We start from the raw sequence: 18,123 nt of genomic DNA on the forward strand, positions 1-18,123 counted from the left end.
GAGTATAGCGTTTTATAAATGCTTTTGAAAGACACATTATCAAAACAAATAATTTAACACGCACATCCATGAAAGGAAAACACAAGCACGTACTAACTGTTAAATCTAACAAATGATGTTTAAACAAAATACTCATAAGATTTGAATACTACACAACGCCTTTCGTCGGTGAATCTAAATCTCGCACAAAGTGGAAGCTATGGAAGCTTAAAAGTGCCACCGAGATGTTGAGATAATTATCTCGGGAAGTCGACATCTTGATAGCAAAAGATAAGATGACGAGATCGCAGATCTCATCATGTCGACATCTTTTAGAAGAGATAATGAGATGACAAGATCCCGGATCTCATCATGTTGACATCTTGTAGAAGAGATGATGAGATGACAAGATCCTGGATCTCATCATGTTGACATCTTGTAGAAGAGATGATGAGATAACAAGATCCCGGATCTCATCATGTCAACATCTTTAAGAAGAGATGATGAGATGACAAGATCCTGGATCTCATCATGTTGACATCTTGTAGAAGAGATGATGAGATGACAAGATCCTGGATCTCATCATGTTGACATCTTGTAGAAGAGATGATGAGATGACAAGATCCCGGATCTCATCATGTTGACATCTTGTAGAAGAGATGATGAGATGACAAGATCCCGGATCTCATCATGTTGACATCTTGTAGAAGAGATGATGAGATAACAAGATCCCGGATCTCATCATGTCAACATCTTTAAGAAGAGATGATGAGATGACAAGATCCTGGATCTCATCATGTTGACATCTTGTATAAGAGATGATGAGATGACAAGATCCTGGATCTCATCATGTTGACATCTTGTAGAAGAGATGATGAGATGACAAGATCCCGGATCTCATCATGTTGACATCTTGTAGAAGAGATGATGAGATGACAAGATCCCGGATCTCATCATGTTGACATCTTGTAGAAGAGATGATGAGATAACAAGATCCCGGATCTCATCATGTCAACATCTTTAAGAAGAGATGATGAGATGACAAGATCCTGGATCTCATCATGTTGACATCTGACTTGTAGAAGAGATGATGAGATGACAAGATCCTGGATCTCATCATGTTGACATCTTGTAGAAGAGATGATGAGATGACAAGATGCCGGATCTCATCATGTTGACATCTTGTAGAAGAGATGATGAGATAACAAGATCCCGGATCTCATCATGTGAACATCTTTAAGAAGAGATGATGAGATGACAAGATCCTGGATCTCATCATGTTGACATCTTGTAGAAGAGATGATGAGATGACAAGATCCTGGATCTCATCATGTTGACATCTTGTAGAAGAGATGATGAGATGACAAGATCCTGGATGTCATCATGTTGACATCTTGTAGAAGAGATGATGAGATGACAAGATCCCGGATCTCATCATGTTGACATCTTTAAGAAGAGATGATTAGATGACATGATCATGGATCGAAGATCTTGTCATCTCATCATCTCTTCTACACGATGTTGACATGATGAGATCCTGGATGTTGTCATCTCATCATCTCTTCTACAAGATGTCAGACATGACGAGATCCAAGATCTTGTCATCTCATCATCTCTTCTAAAAGATGTTAACATGATGAGTTCCGGGATCTTGTCATCTCATCTCTTCTACAAGATGTCAACATGATGAGATCCGGGATCTTGTCATCTCATCATCTCTTCTACAAGATGTCAACATGATGAGATCCAGGATCTTGTCATCTCATCATTTCTTCTGAAAGATGTTGACACGATGAGATCCGGGATCTTGTCATCTCATCATCTCTTCTACAAGATGTCAACATGATGAGATCCGGGATCTTGTCATCTCATCATCTCTTCTAAAAGATGTCGACATGATGAGATCTGGGATCTCGTCATCTTATCTTTTGCTATCAAGATGTTGACTTCCCGAGGTAATTATCTCAACATCTCGGTGGCACTTTTAAGCTTCCATAGGAAGCCAAATCGAATGTCGAGAGCTGTACAGGGGAAGGTGGAATCCCTCTCGTTTAGCCTGGCGGAAATCATCGGATATCGATGGATAGCGCCACCTCCACACTATATTTGTACACTATGTTAGTTACTCGATCAACCAACCAACTTGCAGCGCACGTGGTTGAGTTTGTCCGGCCATACTGTGTCAAGGTTGTTAACGTTTGACATTTGTTTGTTGAAATTTCTGATTTTAAGTTAAGTTAAGTCTATTGACTATGGCGAGTAGAAAGGAGGTGTTTACAACAAATTGGTACGTGGTGGAACCCTTTGAGGACAGACGGGCACTGTTAGGAGAGGGTAAAGTGTTCCAGTTCGCGAGATTGGCAGTCATCGAGGAGGGTGGCGTCGGAGTGATGGAGATGACATGTCCGAAGAAACCAGAGTTTGATTGTGAACTGAAGGTGCTGCAGAAGCTGCAAAAGGGAAGTTTTTTTGCAGTACGTGGTCACAAATCAACTTCATCATCAACTTCAAGTTGTGCTACTGTTAGTACTTCTTCTTATCACTTGACAGAGAAGTGTAAGGTTAGTGTGGGCCTTTATTTAATATCTACTTTGAAGTTTGAGTGAAGTTCGTGCAGGTTCCACTCCACTGTCTTCGATCATTACTTGTTCACTGCTACCATCTGTCCTGTGGAGAATCTACAGGTAGAACTTTGGTATGCCAATGCTGTATAGAGCACACACTTTAAAAAATCATTAAAATATCATTTTTTGTGACCAAAATTACTAATTTCCATACATTTTTAATTTATTTATCATTAGTAATGTGGTAATAATTTTTGTATTCACCAGAGCGCTCAAAAACTTGAATTTTGGGCATATTTTTGTGTATGTCCTCTATTGGAGGAAAGTAATATGGCAAGAAAATTTTCATTTTTTGATCTCTATTTTTAAGTAAGAAAAAATGATATAAAGAATCAAATTTAAAAAGAGCCAAGCAGTATGAATTAACAGGTCTAATGGGAACTGTCAGTGTAAAAAAATCAAGCATTTGCCCCAAAGAAAAAGAGAAAATAAGCCAAACATTGCCACCCTTATTTTGCCAGACATGGAGATATAACTGGGAACAAGGTTATATTATAACCTTGTTAATTGGATGAGTGGTCTTCATGGTGTTGACTACTGTTACCGTACATGTACGCTCCACTTGTCTTGACTACCGTTATCCTATGCTCCACTTAACTACACTCTACTGTAGCTCTACTGGAGCGTGTGTACCTGTAGTGAAGTGGAGTGGAGCCTGCACGAATTTCGCTTGAGATAGGCCTTATCCTGAAATACAAGGTCCTAGGCCTAGGGATACATGTACCTCACTCATGGGTTCAAAGCATGTTGCGTGCGAAGGAATATCAGTCGTATGGCTGCGACACACATGACACAGTTAAAGTTTGCTCGGCTTTTGTCCACATAAAATATGACTTAAAATTTTAGATATGGGCAAGTCCAAGAATTTGTGCGCGTTACGTATGGGACATTTCAGAGGCTTTAATGACATGAAAAATAGTGTTAAATGAGTTTGATTAGATTAAATTCTCTCATGATGGTAGACATCTAGGAGAATAATAATCATGCAAAAAATTGTGACATATGAACTTGATCTTGACCTTTTAGAGCGAAAAGATGCGCTGTTACGTATGGGATGCAGAGAAAAGACAATTTTTAATACATATTTTTCAAGTTGAGAATTCTCTGAAAGTATTTCACTTGACAACTTGAAACTTAGTGTGATAGAAGTCTATTCATGGCAAATTTCATGTCATAAGCTAAATACCTCTAATTACAGACTCTAATTAAACAAATTAATGACATGTTACGTATGGGACATTTTGTCCTCATAGAGAATGTACACAATTTTCCCCATAATTCAAAAAATTGAAATAAATTAAAATCTGGAAATAACAAAAGACTTTCTTTTTAAATGTTGTACTGAGACATATTTGATATATATATTTAATTTATTATAAACAAGTATGAAGTCATTAAAGGAGGAGAAAAAAACTTATAGAAACCTGTACTATGAGAAACTTTTATGGATAAAATGATGTATAATTGAAGGACATGTCTTGCCGCACATAGGAGTGCATTGCACTTAAAAAAATATTAACAGAGTCTCATTCATCGCATTTTATGTAAGTTATAAAAAATCTACTTATGCTGTAAAAAAAAGGATGCATATTATGTCATTTAAAGTGGAATATCTCTGTCAATATTTGACATCATGAGTTGATTTATGTATCGTTGTTTTTCTTTTGCAATGGTATGAAATTTGTTTGGAAGATTGAAGAATTCAAAAAGCCACTGTTTCCCGCACTCGAAGAGGCTTGTAATTTTTTTTTTGACAGAACGAAATTTGCATATTTTGCTCTGAAAATTGGAATATGTCTGTCCATATATCAGATAATGAATTGATAGAAGCACTGTTATTTTTATATATCACAAGGTTTCTTACAATATCAAATTTGTTTGGATTCGTTGAAGATTTCAAAAAGTGACTGAACTCTGTACAGTGTGTGTGGGCTCATGGGATATGAAACAAGTTACTGCCGGTGATGAAATGAACAGTAGTGAATGGAGTGGTGACTATAATACCTTTTTAGTTTGTTTGGATCTAATGTTTTACATGTATTAGTGAGATGGTTTGGATATGACTTAATGTATAATTGTGTGAAACCATGTGATAGCAAAGGATGGGTGTCACTTGATCTCATCATCATTATCATCTTTTAATCTGTGAATCAATCAATCATGCCAATTAATCCAGTGAATATCTGGAAAGTTAAAATCTCCAATCACAAGAACATGTTGGTGTGATGTTAGATCCATAATGTCAGAAAGTAATTTGCATAAGAATTCATTGTATGCTAAACTTGAAGATGGACTGCAGTAAATACATTTCAGTACCAAGATCTTATTTGTAGACAGTCTTACTGAAGACCATACAGACTCATAAAAATTGGTGCTGATGTGGGCATCAGTAGCAAATTAAATTTTCTTCAGATACATCACAACATCTCAAGTTGTACATTTATCTAAATTATTGAAAATTACGTATCTGTGTAAACCCACTGATGCTGGATCAAGTGGAAAAGTTGAACTTTTTGGATTAGCTTCAATAATCATACAATCAGGATCATGTACATAAACAAGTTGTTGCAGGTCAATCATTTTATTTACAAGTGATCCAGCATTTGATAGTGCAGAGTGCTTTGAAAGCATTACATGTACATGTATTGTCAATTGCATGTCCATGACAGTTTTGAATGAGGACTTCATTTGACCCAAGTGTATGGGGTGCAGTTGAACTCTTTGGATTAGCTTCAATTATCATACAATCAGGATCATATACATAAACAAGTTGTCGCACGTGAATCATTTTATTTACAAGTGAGCCAGCATTAGTGCAGAGTGCTTTGAAAGCAATACATGTATTGTGCATTATGCAATCGACTGTCTCTATTGCGATGTCATGGGTCTATTCAGATTTGAAATCTGAGTTGCTGAACAGTAGTTAATGGAGTGGTGACTATAATACCTTAGTTTGTTTAGATTTAATGATTTATTAGTGAGACACAGTTTACATGTAGATACATGTATGACTTATGTATAATTGGGTGAAACCATGTGATGGCAAAGAATGTGTGTCACTTAATCTCATCATCATCATTATCATCTTTTAATCTGTGAATCAATCAATCATGCCAATTAATCCAGTGAATATCTGGAAAGTTAAAATCTTCAATCACAAGAACATGTTGGTCTGATCATAGATCCATAATATCAGAAAGTAATTTGCATAAGAATTTGTTGTATGCTAAACTCAAACATGGACTGTAGTAAATACGTTCCAGTACCAACCTCTTATTTGCAGACAGTGTTAGTGAAGACCATAGAAACTGGGAAATATTGGTGATAATGTGGGCATCAGTAGGAAATAAAGTTTGCTTGAGTTACATCACAACACCTGAAATTGTAGATTTATCTAGATTATTGAAAGTTACATATCTCTGTAAGCCCACTGATGGTGGATCAAGTGGAAAAGTTGAACTTTTTGGATTAGCTTCAATAATCATACAATCAGGATCATATACATTAACAAGTTGTTGCAGGTCAATCATTTTATTTACAAGTGAGCCAACATTAGTGCAGAGTGCTTTGAAAGCATTACATGTATTGTCAATTGCATTTCAATGACATTTTTGAATGCGGACTTCATTTGACCTGAGACGAGATGGTAGGAGGGCGACGAGATGGTAGGAGAGAGATGGGATGATAGGAGAGAGATGGGATGGTACGAGGGAGACGAGATGGTAGGAGGGCGACGAGATGTTAGAGAAGAGATGGGATGGTGGAAGAGATATGGGATGGTAGGAGAGAGATGGGATGATAGGAGAGAGATGGGATGGTAGGAGAGAGATGGGATGGTAGGAGGGAGACGAGATGTTAGAGACGAGATGGGATGATAGGAGAGAGATGGATGATAGAAGAGAGATGGATGGTAGGAGAGAGATGGGATGATAGGAAAGAAATGAGATGGTAGGAGTAAGATATTCGACAACAACTACAACATACTAAAACATACAACATACTAAACATACAACATACTAAAAGCTCAGGGAAAACTGACCAGAAAAAATGGAGATATGGCTCACGAAATAGAGGAATGTCGAATCTAGTTTTGAGAAAAAGTCATGTCCCATAGAGATTACACGCAAAATACATGTGATATGAAAAAAGCAATTATAATCTGTTTTATCTTGCTAAATTTTAACTTTTATACCTTTTAATTATCATAAAGGATTATGTAAGAGGTGGCAAAGAGAAAAAAAAACTGGAAAAAAAAATCATCTTGTTCACCCCAGGACTCGAACCCGCGCCCTTTAGAAAGCAGTCAAAGCCACGATATTCCCCATAGAGAATACACGTAAGCAATTTTGAGAATTACAAGTCCAATTTTGCAAGTGAAATACGGGCATGATCCCGGCATCTGATCAAAAAATGGAGGGCACACTTCCGAAAGCTTAGAATCTCAGCTACAACATACTAAAAGCTCAGGGAAAACTGACAAGAAACAATGAAGATATAGCTCACGAAATAGAGGAATGTCGAATCTAGTTTTGAGAAAAGGTCATGTCCCATAGAGATTACACGCAAAATACATGTGATATGAAAAAAGCAATTATAATCTGTTTTATCTTGCTAAATTTTAACTTTTATACCTTTTAATTATCATAAAGGATCATGTAAGAAGCGGCAAAAAGAAAAAAAAAAGTGAAAAAAAAAAATTCATCTTGTTCACCCCAGGACTCGAACCCGCGCCCTTTAGAAAGCAGTCAAAGCCACGATATTCCCCATAGAGAATACACGTAAGCAATTTTGAGAATTACAAGTCCAATTTTGCAAGCGAAATACGGGCATGATCCCGGCATCTGATCAAAAAATGAAGGGCACACTTGCGAAAGCTTAGAATCTCAGCTACAACATACTAAAAGCTTAAAGAAAACTGACAAGAAAAAATGGAGATATGGCTCACGAAATAGAGGAATGTCGAATCTAGTTTTGAGAAAAATTCCTGTCCCATAGAGATTACACGCAAAATGAGGAAAAATGACATGCCTCTTTTCATCGCTGTTTTACGCAATGATGCGCTTCTCAAAACGAAAATTTTTGTGAACTGAGCAGAAAGAGTACACTCTAAACTACAACATATCGAAATCTGGGCGAAAAACGATCTATATTCGAGAAGTTACAACCGAATTCGCATAAAATTGATGACGTCATTTTTGAAAAAATGAAATTTTTAGTTTAGGCGCCATTTTGATGACGTCATGATCAAATTGAGGGACAATGGTGACATGAAATCAAATCTACAACTCATACTCTATCGATATATGAAAAAAAAATTGGGGGTCAACGGACTATTTAAAGAGCTACAGTAAATTTTGAATAGGCATGTTTTTGCCCATATATGGCCTATAGTGAGAGCTCGCGCGCACACGTGCTGCAAACTTCAACGGGTGTTAATTTCGTCATTAATGGTCGTAGAAGGTTGATCAAGGTATCAAATTGTTCAGAATTTTATTATCAATGCAAAGATGTAGAAAAAAACGATGTTTCTGAGTTGCGTTAAGGCGTTACGCGCGGAAACGCGCGCGCATGCGTGCGCGCGCGCAAATTTTTGAAATGCTTAAAATGACCTGAAACGTACTCTAGTTTGGTCAAAAAGTGATTTTGAGCATTTTGAAATTTTGACGCGCGCGTACGCGTGCGTCGTGACCTCCAGGTGACCTTTGATGACATGACCTGATGACCTTTGACCTGAAGTTGATGTGATGTTAATTAAATTGATTTTTGATAATTGATAATGGAGATATGATTGATAATGTGATTTTACAAAATGGCGCCTAGATGACGTCATCATGACCTGATGACCTTGAAAAGCTTATTTTGACGTGTCCATGATAGATGACATGAATGACATGAAATTCAATGAAATTGAATAAATCCATTTTGAGATAACTTGGCGACAAGAAAATCCGTAAAAATAAATAAATAAATAAAAATAATAAGAAAATTCTGACGAAATTAAGAGGTGATCTGTCATAAATGACAGACCACCTAATTAAATGAAAAAATGAAATTTTTGAAGAATTCAGCACCCACCACTCCCTCCCTGACTCATCAGGAACTCAGTTTTAGAACCTACTGTACATGTATGTTTATTTCGTTGAGTACCCTTATTTGGGTTTTCATAGTAGTCATGAGCTTTAAAAATGACGATTTTGCACACGAACGGGATCTCACGTGACTCGATTCAGATACTATCTGAATTCTCTAACCTCCCTTAACTCATAAAATATTAATCAAATTTCAAAAATTTCATTTTTTCATTTAATTTTCTATTTTTCATGAATATTGATAATGAGTCAGGTACTGTATACTATATTTGTTTTTTCTCCGTCTTTCTAGTACAATGTCATCCATTACAACATAATTCCTAATATATACAGTTTTTATGATATCAATATTCAAATGAATTCTCCCAACCACATCAGCAAATCAAGAACTTCTGTAATTTCTTTAGCTATAAGTATTTAATATAATCTGCAGATAGTGTTTATACAATATAAACCCCTCAAAGAAAGTTTGGAAATCTGTGTTTGGCCATTAATTTCTCCCAACTCTCAATTTTACACAATGCATATTTTACATCATTCAAAAGATCATTTACTTCTCTTTAAAATGATTCCATGTTTGTAATGGTATGCCATTACAAAAAGAGCAAGATTCAAAAGTGTCGGATGAGGTCTGAATTGAAAAGCTGCAAAACCAGCAGAAATAGTCATGAAGGGTCAATACAAAACACTATTTTTTGTCTGTGTTAATAGAGATAAAAATCCGGATCAGTTTAATTTGTTATGAATGGAACTAATCGGAGACAGATTGCGCTTGCGTCAAATTGAAGCCATTCTTTTGGAAATCAACATGCCTTCATTTGAAAGAGAATTTTCTTGTTGTGAAACCGTCTTTATACCAATCTTAAAGGTCAAGTCCACCTCAGAAAAATGTTGATTTTAATCAATAGAGAAAAATCAGACAAGCACAATGCTGAAATTTCATCAAAATTGGATGTAAAATAAGAAAGTTATGACATTTCAAAGTTTCGCTTATTTCTAAGAAAATAGTTATATGAACGAGCCAGTTACATCCAAATGAGAGAGTTGATGATGTCACTCACTCACTATTTTTTTTTATTGTTTGTATTATACAATATTTCAATTTTTACAAATTTGCCTGAAGCACAAAATGTTAAAATTCCACGTGTTCAGGAAGGAATGAAACTTCATTTCACATGACAATGACGAGAAAATAAAAATATTTCATAACATAAAATACAAAAGATATAGTAAGTGAGTGATGTCATCAGTTCCTCATTTGCATACCGACCGAGATGTGCATATACCTGTTTTGTGAAATGAAGCGAAACTTTAAAATGCCATAACTTTTTTATTTTACATCCGATTTTGATGAAATATTCAGTGTTATGCTTGTTGATTTTTTCTCTTTTTATTCAAATCAAGTTTTTGTTGGGGTAGACTTGTCCTTTAATTAATAATAATTGGTTCATGCTTGAAAATAGATAGATAATTTCGGGACAGACGTTGTTACAAACGAAAGGCGAAGTTTTAGTAGTGATGATATGTTTATTGATATTATAACAAAGGGGGAGTGAACTACTTGTGGTCTCACATTGACAATATGTTATAAATACAGTGTTAAATATACATTTTCAGATATCTACTAATACTACAGAGAATAAATTGACCTATATTTGTATATATAGAATCTGAAATGATTTGAGAGAAAAAGTAATTACTTAGCCACTTGGTAACATAATCATTGCAGTATAAATGTACTGAGTAGTTAATTAGCATGTTATCATTCAAGTGGGTCTATATTACTAGACTACACTAGCATCATGGGTCAGGAAACTGGCCAGGTATGAGTAGTTGAGGACTCGAGATAGGCGCTATTGGTTCGTATCTGCTTTAATGTTGTGATCATGTCAATCCAGAGATGAGGAAAAGGAGTACAGAAAAATCCACCTTACAGAACATTACAAATTTCTTTGAAGGGCTGGAAATTTCAACGATGCTGCCAAAAAAATATCTGTTGGTGGGAATGATACTCAAAAACATATCCTTTCCCGCTCTCTATCTGAGACCTATACACAGTATGCAAACCCACAAAGTTGTTTGTTGCGTCTCTGTTTCTTTATGTTTGGTGCTGTCTTTCTGTCTCTGTTTGTCGTGTTACTTGGTCAGAAGGGTGATGTTTAAATGCTGTCCGAATAAATTGTGCATTAAAAGTTATCTTTTTCTCAGCTGCTTTGATAATAATGTCATTAAAATTCATTTCATATGTCAATATGAGGATCAGCCCATCAACTTTATTTTTTGTTCTGTTTGTAACACATATACCCTCTTACTGTAGACAGGCCCACATATAGTCTTAGAGAAATTTTCTCTTCTTTTGGAGTGAATCAGGGCCTGTATTCAATTAGCGAGATAAGCTTGAAGTCTTAGCATTTTGCTTGTCTAAGAAATCTTCCCTAATGATATTCTATAAACTTTAAGACATTTGTCTCACCTCAGACGATATGGCTAAGCCAAAGTCTCAAATTCTACGACGTCATGAGGAAATGATGTGACGTCACCCAACGTCTATTACTTAAGCATGCTTATCTTACTCATGGAATACGGGCCCAGATTTCTAGGATGTGAGCTCAATGTAAAAAGATGTACAAACGTTAAAATGTTGCTGACTACAAATTCCATTTTTCTATAAAAGTTCAAGTTAAATGTCATCACAAAGTATTCTTAAATTATTTTATTGTAGCACTGCCTGACTAACATTAGATAAGATGAATAACGATGGAAATTGAGAATGGAGTATCAGTGTCAGAGAAGGCATTAGTCAAGAGAGATGAGATATATTGAGAGTAACTTACTTAGCTATCTAGGCAGATGAAAGACTGCAGCAAGTAGCCAAAATCGTTTTACCGAATGGCCAGACAGTCCGTTGAGCGGACCCCGAGCCTTTTAAAGGGAAAGGCATGTCCCCTTAAAAACATGTGGTGGCAGCAAATACTTCTAGAGTTATGGAGAGAGAGAGAGAGAGCTCTTGGGGTGGCCCATGTCATTTCTTTACCCCTTTCTTTTCATTCAAAGTTTGAAGATGATGTACATATGCAAGCATTGTAACTCAGGATACACCACGGTGGGGGCATATCACATGCACCTAGGTCGGCTCATGGAGTCACACTCGCTCAGAAATGTGAAAACTTGAGGCATTAGAGAAAAACTTTCATCCATGGTATGTCTCAGAGCCTTCTAGTGACTACATCAAATTCAAGGAGGGGAAGGAACGACAAAGAAATGAGAAGAATCAATCAAGACGAGGAGAGGAGATCGGTGTCCAAGTAACGACCCACAGCAAGTGTTGATCACTGTGAAAAATGGGAAAAATGTGATTGGAACATTGAAAGTTCTGGTTGTATCTGTAATAACAGAGGATTTCTACTACATACATGGACAGGAAAAGAGGAGTAACATTCAAACCAGCACGACACACTTTGATGAGGACTAATAGCGTCATTATGAAACTTTATGCATTTGAATCATGGATATTGTCAATAAAAGCATTCAATAAACCGATAAGAAACAAATATATTGTAGTCCGTCAAAGAGGATAGAAGGTCAGTTGGGATGGAGAGAGTAGGAACCAGAAGAGCCCTTGTAAACTTGTTGAATAATGGTATTAAAGTCGGGGTCTATACAACTGTCAGACATGGACATGGCATTTGTAAGAGGGTGAAGGCTGATTATCCCATGTTTATCATTTTATTGAGTGGTATATTGGTAAATCATTAAAAAAGACGTTGTTGGGCAAGGCAAATATGAAGAAACTGGAAGGGCGGTACATGGCGTTCACAAATATAACAGAAAGCCGAAGTTCAAGGATGATTCTTTAAAATAGAGGATTGAGAGAGAGATCTTCTCACAAGATCAGTTAGATATATGGCTGGGAGGCGGAGGTGGAAATGTCAGAAATGGAACATGTTTAACAGGAAACTGAAATACATGTATGATTCTTGAAATAAAGGTTTGAGAGAGATATGACAAGATAAGGAAGATATGGCCAAGAGGGGGAGGAGGAAATATGAGAAATGGGAAACGTTTACAGGAAACTGAAATCTGATTCTTCGAATAAAAGATTGAGAGAGATCTTCTCACAAGATCAGTTAGATGTGGCTGGGAGGGGGAGGAGAAAATGTAAGAAATGGGGAAAATGTCCAATCAAGAGATCATTGTGATTTGCAATGGGAGCTACTGGATATCAGCAAGCAGGAAACCAGTCATGGCTCTAATGCTTGCAAATCTAGAGAATTACAGTTGAGCTCTAGATTTCAAGAATCAAGAGAAAAAAAAATTGCAAAACTATAAAAGCAACATAGGGATGGTATTCAAATATGGTACTTCCAATCTGGAGAAGTACAATGGAGCTCTAGAATTCCTGAGGCAGTGGCCCTATTCAGGAAGATGAAGATCGGATGGAAGGGTCACTGGAAGCCAGTACAGACTGGTGTGATCATGTCAACACAGTCAATAATGTCCATTGTGGAGGAACTGCTGAGTCAGGGACATAAATTTGTCCTTACCAGTCGCCTGACACAGGACTGTCTTGAAAACCTGTTCAGTTCTGTGAGGGCAAAGAATCCTGTTCCTAACACTCATGAGTTTCACGACAATCTTTGACTTTGCCTCACCATCAGTGCTTTCTTGCAGTTTTGATGACCAAACTAGGGAAGATGAAGCCTGGTTGGAAAGCACATGAATCTCTTCAGTCAATTCTTATTGACAAATGTCTTGTAAATGACATAAAACAACTGTCAAAAGCTTGTCACATTGTTGAAATGGAAGTGTTTCATAACCTGTACCTAAAATATTGTCCAAAGAGACATTTCTTCTATCCTGTTATGCTAGCTCGCACTCAGTCAGCAGTGCTAGATCACAACACAAACACTGATCTGAAACAAGCTATAATAAAAAAAATAATAAATCAAGAGAGAAAAATTGCAAAACGATAGAAGCAACATAGGGATGGTATTTAAATCTGGTACTTCCAATGTGGAGAAGTACAATGGAGCTCTAGGGCAGTGACCCTTTTCAGGAAGATGAAGATTGGATGGAAGGGTCACTGGAAGCTAGTTCAGACTGGTGTGATAATGTCAACGCAGGCAATAACATCCATTGTGGAGGAACTGCTGAGTCAGGGACATAAATTTGTCCTTACGAGTCGCCCGACACAGGACTGTCTCAAAATCTTGTTTAGTTCTGTGAGGGCGTAGAATCCTGTTCCTAACTCTCATGAATGTCACAATGATCTGTGGTAGTCAGTACAGAATTATGAGGAAGTCCCATCAATGGAGATGTTTCAATCAATGATAAATCATGTTTGCGACACAAACTCATTGATTTCAGAATAGGTCTGGATAGGACAGCATTTCTCCTATGGAATCCCTTCTCATCAGATATGAAGGAAAACTTGTTGGAGGCCTTTGCAAAAGAGAGGAAGTTTCATTGTTTCAGCAGTTCCGGACTGCTCGACCCCGTCTTCCAAACAAGCCTCTTGAAGTATATGCTGCTTCATTGCGCAGCCTCACCATCAGTGCTTTCTTGTAGTTTTGATGACCAAACCAGGGAAGATGAATCTCTTCAGTCAATTCTTATTGACAAATGTCTTGTAAATGACATAAAACAACTGTCCAAAGCTTGTCACATTGGTGAATCGGAAGTGTTTCATAACCTGTACCTGAAATATTGTCCAAAGAGACATTTCTTCTATCCCGTTATGCTAGCTCGCACTCAGTCAGCAGTGCTAGATCACAACACAAACACTGATCTGAAACAAGCTATAATAAAAAAAATAATAAATCAAGAGAGAAAAATTGCAAAACGATAGAAGCAACATAGGGATGGTATTTAAATCTGGTACTTCCAATGTGGAGAAGTACAATGGAGCTCTAGGGCAGTGACCCTTTTCAGGAAGATGAAGATTGGATGGAAGGGTCACTGGAAGCTAGTTCAGACTGGTGTGATAATGTCAACGCAGGCAATAACATCCATTGTGGAGGAACTGCTGAGTCAGGGACATAAATTTGTCCTTACGAGTCGCCCGACACAGGACTGTCTCAAAATCTTGTTTAGTTCTGTGAGGGCGTAGAATCCTGTTCCTAACTCTCATGAATGTCACAATGATCTGTGGTAGTCAGTACAGAATTATGAGGAAGTCCCATCAATGGAGATGTTTCAATCAATGATATCAATCATGTTTGCGACACAAACTCATTGATTTCAGAATAGGTCTGGATAGGACAGCATTTCTCCTATGGAATCCCTTCTCATCAGATATGAAGGAAAACTTGTTGGAGGCCTTTGCAAAAGAGAGGAAGTTTCATTGTTTCAGCAGTTCCGGACTGCTCGACCCCGTCTTCCAAACAAGCCTCTTGAAGTATATGCTGCTTCATTGCGCAGCCTCACCATCAGTGCTTTCTTGTAGTTTTGATGACCAAACCAGGGAAGATGAATCTCTTCAGTCAATTCTTATTGACAAATGTCTTGTAAATGACATAAAACAACTGTCCAAAGCTTGTCACATTGGTGAATCGGAAGTGTTTCATAACCTGTACCTAAAATATTGTCCAAAGAGACATTTCTTCTATCCTGTTATGCTAGCTCGCACTCAGTCAGCAGTGCTAGATCACAACACAAACACTGATCTGAAACAAGCTATAATAAAAACATAATAAATGAAGAGAGAAAATTGCAAAACGATAGAAGCAGCATAGGGATGGTATTTAAATCTGGTACTTCCAATCTGGAGAAGTACAATGGAGCTCTAGAATTCCTGAGGCAGTGGCCCTATTCAGGAAGATGAAGATTGGATGGAAGGGTCACTGGAAGCTAGTTCAGACTGGTGTGATAATGTCAACGCAGGCAATAACATCCATTGTGGAGGAACTGCTGAGTCAGGGACATAAATTTGTCCTTACGAGTCGCCTGACACAGGACTGTCTCAAAATCTTGTTTAGTTCTGTGAGGGCGTAGAATCCTGTTCCTAACTCTCATGAATGTCACAATGATCTGTGGTAGTCAGTACAGAATTATGAGGAAGTCCCATCAATGGAGATGTTTCAATCAATGACAAATCATGTTTGCGACACAAACTCATTGATTTCAGAATAGGTCTGGATAGGACAGCATTTCTCCTATGGAATCCCTTCTTATCAGATATGAAGGAAAACTTGTTGGAGGCCTTTGCAAAATAGAGGAAGTTTCATTGTTTCAGCAGTTCCGGACTGCTCGACCCCGTCTTCCAAACAAGCCTCTTGAAGTATATGCTGCTTCATTGCACAGCCTCACCATCAGTGCTTTCTTGTAGTTTTGATGACCAAACCAGGGAAGATGAATCTCTTCAGTCAATTCTTATTGACAAATGTCTTGTAAATGACATAAAACAACTGTCCAAAGCTTGTCACATTGGTGAATCGGAAGTGTTTCATAACCTGTACCTAAAATATTGTCCAAAGAGACATTTCTTCTATCCTGTTATGCTAGCTCGCACTCCGTCAGCAGTGCTAGATCACAACACAAACACTGATCTGAAACAAGCTATAATAAAAAAATAATAAATGAAGAGAGAAAAATTGCAAAACGATAGAAGCAACATAGGGATGGTATTTAAATCTGGTACTTCCAATGTGGAGAAGTACAATGGAGCTCTAGGGCAGTGACCCTTTTCAGGAAGATGAAGATTGGATGGAAGGGTCACTGGAAGCTAGTTCAGACTGGTGTGATAATGTCAACGCAGGCAATAACATCCATTGTGGAGGAACTGCTGAGTCAGGGACATAAATTTGTCCTTACGAGTCGCCTGACACAGGACTGTCTCAAAATCTTGTTTAGTTCTGTGAGGGCGTAGAATCCTGTTCCTAACTCTCATGAATGTCACAATGATCTGTGGTAGTCAGTACAGAATTATGAGGAAGTCCCATCAATGGAGATGTTTCAATCAATGACAAATCATGTTTGCGACACAAACTCATTGATTTCAGAATAGGTCTGGATAGGACAGCATGCAAAACGATAGAAGCAACATAGGGATGGTATTTAAATCTGGTACTTCCAATATGGAGAAGTACAATGGAGCTCTAGGGCAGTGACCCTTTTCAGGAAGATGAAGATTGGATGGAAGGGTCACTGGAAGCTAGTTCAGACTGGTGTGATAATGTCAACGCAGGCAATAACATCCATTGTGGAGGAACTGCTGAGTCAGGGACATAAATTTGTCCTTACCAGTCGCCTGACGCAGGACTGTCTCAAAATCTTGTTTAGTTCTGTGAGGGCATAGAATCCTGTTCCTAACTCTCATGAATGTCACAATGATCTGTGGTAGTCAGTACAGAATTATGAGGAAGTCCCATCAATGGAGATGTTTCAATCAATGACAAATCATGTTTGCGACACAAACTCATTGATTTCAGAATAGGTCTGGATAGGACAGCATTTCTCCTATGGAATCCCTTCTCATCAGATATGAAGGAAAACTTGTTGGAGGCCTTTGCAAAAGAGAGGAAGTTTCATTGTTTCAGCAGTTCCAGACTGCTCGACCCCGTGTTCCAAACAAGCCTCTTGAAGTATATGCTGCTTCATTGCGCAGCCTCACCATCAGTGCTTTCTTGTAGTTTTGATGACCAAACCAGGGAAGATGAATCTCTTCAGTCAATCCTTATTGACAAATGTCTTGTAAATGACATAAAACAACTGTCCAAAACTTGTCACATTGGTGAATCGGAAGTGTTTCATAACCTGTACCTAAAATATTGTCCAAAGAGACATTTCTTCTATCCCGTTATGCTAGCTCGCACTCAGTCAGCAGTGCAGATCACAACACAAACACTGATCTGAAACAAGCTATAATAAAAAAATAATAAATCAAGGGAGAAAAATTGCAAAACAATAGAAGCAACATAGGGATGGTATTTAAATCTGGTACTTCCAATGTGGAGAAGTACAATGGAGCTCTAGGGCAGTGACCCTTTTCAGGAAGATGAAGATTGGATGGAAGGGTCACTGGAAGCTAGTTCAGACTGGTGTGATAATGTCAACGCAGGCAATAACATCCATTGTGGAGGAACTGCTGAGTCAGGGACATAAATTTGTCCTTACCAGTCGCCTGACACAGGACTGTCGCGAAAACCTGTTCAGTTCTGTCTGGGCGAAGAATCCTGTACCTAACACTCATGAGTTTCATGACAATATTTGCTTGTCAGTTCAGAATTGTGAGGAAGTCTAATAACACAAGGGAGCAATGGAAGGAGCTGATAAAAAACAAAGGAAATTAAGGAGGCTTGTAATCTGCAATTGCAGACCACTGTTGCTCTGGTGCTGCTCTCAAGACCAAGCTGCAAGATTTCTGCATTCCTTGCATTGCCAGATGAGGCAAGGCAACTGACTACATTAATTCGGTGGTGGTGATGGTGGTG

Source organism: Lytechinus variegatus, chromosome 1 (assembly GCF_018143015.1).
Source record: "Lytechinus variegatus isolate NC3 chromosome 1, Lvar_3.0, whole genome shotgun sequence".
Taxonomy (NCBI): domain Eukaryota; kingdom Metazoa; phylum Echinodermata; class Echinoidea; order Temnopleuroida; family Toxopneustidae; genus Lytechinus; species Lytechinus variegatus.